Raw genomic sequence first — 3,448 nt, 5'->3', positions numbered from 1 at the left:
AGAGATGGCCAAGTGGGTTTTGAGCCGAGCCGCCCGCCTGTCGTCCTGCGTCGACGTCGGCAGCGAAAGAGAGGCGCGCGAGTGAGAGGACCTTAGGTGGCAGCGCCTGCGCAGCAAGGACGAAACTTGAATGTGGGACGCCGCCAAAAGCGGAAAGTGCGTGTGCAGGCGAAACGCCGAAAAGTGTGCAACACTCTGCGAGCCCCCTCTTCCCAGCCATCCCCCACCACACCGCTCTCCCATTCCAGTCATCAGGCGACGGCGCCTCCGCTTGGACCCCCCTCCCCAAGACCGCACTCCACGTTTTGAGAGAGCAGAGGGATATGAGTACAAAAACAGAGAAACGCCGATAACGCGACGCTGGACGTCAACGAACCACGCTGTCCATGGCCGTAGACGGGAACCTCCGAAGGGGGTGAGCGGGGGAGAAGAGGTGGCGGGTCAGCCGAGGAGAGAGCGCGAGTGGGTGGGTGGGTGGTGGAAGAGGTCGCTGGGCGAAATCAGCCGGATGGCGGCGCGGCAGATGAGTTGACAAACAGCTGAGTGCCGACGGTTTTGTGAATGGGATGGGTGCTCGAAAGTGGGAGTGGGCGAGCGAAGGCACGAGAGAGTGGGGCGGCAATTATTTTTGTTTTTCCCTTTTTTTTTTGCCAAGTGTAAGTGGGGTGGTGGCACATGGGGGTTTGATGGCTGTTGCTTTTGTTGTCTTTCGCCGGCATGGCGCAAAAAAAAAGGCCGGCTGGATCGACGCCGGGGGTGGGAAAGGGAAAGCCCCTTGGAATGGGGTAGGTGATGGCCGTGGGTTTTTGGTTTGGGCGCGGATGTTGGGTTGTGGATTGTGGGGCGGGGGAGTTGGGGTGACGGGTGGCGTGGAGTGGGTGGTGGGCGGTGGTTGTCGGCGTTTCGGATATGAAAAACGCACAAAAAATATTGGGAGTGGGTCCGGGAAAAATAAATGAGAAAAATATATATGAGCCGGCTACGTTGTTGCTGTTGGCATGGACAGCATGAATTTCGAAATGCTCTCCCCTCTCTCTCTATCGCCTTCGTCCTTTCCCCGTCGCTGGCTTGCCGTCTCGCTCTCTGGGGGAGTTGGGGTGTTGCGAAAGTGGACAACGTTGTTGTCGCTTGTCTGCCTGAACGGCAAAGAAGGACGATGAGTGGGTGGGTGTACGGGTGGTTGGGTCGGCTTGGTTAGCGGTGGATGTAGGGTGGTCATGGGCAGCGTAAAGTTTTCGAAAAGAATAAAGGCGAAAAATGCGGTGGGGGAATGTTTTTCGATTCCGTGGGTTGAGTGCAAAAAGGGTCAAGAGCGTTGGCCACCTTGCGTGAGCTGCGGGGGGGTCTTTGGATCCGAGGGGGTTTGTTTGTGAACAGGAAGAGAGATCCGTCGCCTGCGTGGCTCGACGTCAATGCCGTCGCTTTTTCGATGATTTTCAACGATTTCCATGGGGCGATCATTTAACTTGACTGATATATTGCGCGAGTTGATTTTGAAGAAGGTTAAGAAATCATTTTGTGAATCAATTCATTTGTTGTGATACTGTTCGGAAAATTTGTTTAATTTACCGAAACCCAAAAATGTAAAAATTATACTTTAAAAATGTATGGGCTTGTAATTTTCGTATTACTTTAAAGAAATACACAACCATACATTCGTTAAACTTGAATGTGAGCAATAATTGAGTAGTTGGGCTATAACATTCATACAATATTGACCTTTATTCTTTTCTTATTATTGATTTTAAGCAGTGGTCCTTACACGAAATAATATAAAATATTTTAAATCCAAATTAGGCGACTTTATTTGAGAAAGATGAACTGGTTAAACAAAGCTGCATTCTTATTTTTACAGTGTATCACTCAGGGGCTTAATTTTGTAATTGTGCTGTTACCTTCCCGATATGTTGTAAGACCTCAACAATTCAAATCAATTAGAAATGCTTAAATTGTTTTCATCTTTATCTTTTTAAGAAGTGCCTAATTATACATATTTCCTGATCAACATTGATGTTAATGAGCTATCAAATTCCGCATAAAGTCCTACCTGCCCCCCACTTTCAGCTTATAAAACGTAGATATCCGGTGTGCTAAGTCACGAAAGTCAAAGTGTTAACATAAACTGACCATTTAGATTATGCATAATTAAAGCTCGCACACTTGCTGATGGAGAAGACACTGTCTGGGTAAATAGGTTAAATACGATGGTTCTCAATTTTCCCATTGTTTGTTGGTATGCTCATTAACATTCATATCTACATATATGTATGTTAGTCTCATCGACATCCACTGTGTCTGTGGATATTAATTAAGTTAACGAAATAGTTAGGCTCCCCTCCTTGCAAGAAACTTAATCATAAGAACAAAAAATGCAAGTTACTATTAACAACAGTTTCAATAGGCTATTATTAAACGGTTGTATTTGTTTTAAGAATCCGGAAAATGAAATCAAGGATTGTTGAATTTTTTTCACATTTACCAAATGTGGTCACTTCTCGATTTTTGTCTATTAGTGCATATGAAAATATAAAATAAATTAGGTTTGCCACGCATTATATGGAATGACAATAAATTTGATGGAAATTGGACCAGCAATATGATAACTAAATGAAGCGAATCGGTAATTGATGTGTTTCGCCATCAGCATGCCCTCGTCTCACCTTTAATTGTTTTGTTTCGAATTGGAAAGAGCTGGCAAATCAAAACGCATTTATGAAATAATAAACCCTATGGCCAGAATCGCTTTGTAAATGCCGTAAATCTTTTAAAACTGCCAGCTACTGACTACCGCATAAATTCAAGCGATTTTACCTCTGTTCAGGGATCTCCCTCATGCTGTTCGGCTGAATAAGAAATAAGAATGAAAAAATTGACATAAAATTAGTTGCACAAAATCCAAAAACTATTTCATCAAAAATGCATAAAATAATAATAAAATCGTACGCGAAAAAAATAGACAACCGAAAATAGAAAAAGTTGAATTAATGAAATATTTATATAGCGCACAAAATGAAAGCGGCAACTGGGAAAAAAATGCGAATCAGCTAAAAAAATATGTTATGTGTAAAATAAATAATATATAAAATATTTATATAAATTGCAAAAATGCGCAGCTCTGCATAAAAAATAAAACCAGCGTAAAATGTGAAATGCGCAGTCGCCTCTATTTTTCTATTGAGGGGGTCTACAGTTCCTATATGCATGCATATATGCATCGGGGGATATATAATGGAATATGTATAAAATGTCAAATGATTTGTTTGCTCGCATCTCCCCCCTTTCCCCCCACCAACACTCACGACTGCAGCTGGCAAAAAACTAATGCAAAAAACAAATGGTTAGTAATATGCTAAAAAAAATCTGAAACCGAGGGGGTTTCGTTGTCAACTTTTGGTGTGAGGCTAGAGCAGCAGCCACTGCAGCCAATTCAATTAAAAATCTGCCACTT

Source organism: Drosophila simulans, chromosome 2L (assembly GCF_016746395.2).
Source record: "Drosophila simulans strain w501 chromosome 2L, Prin_Dsim_3.1, whole genome shotgun sequence".
In the NCBI taxonomy this organism is placed as follows: Eukaryota; Metazoa; Arthropoda; class Insecta; order Diptera; family Drosophilidae; genus Drosophila; species Drosophila simulans.
This window is presented reverse-complemented; position numbering follows the sequence as displayed.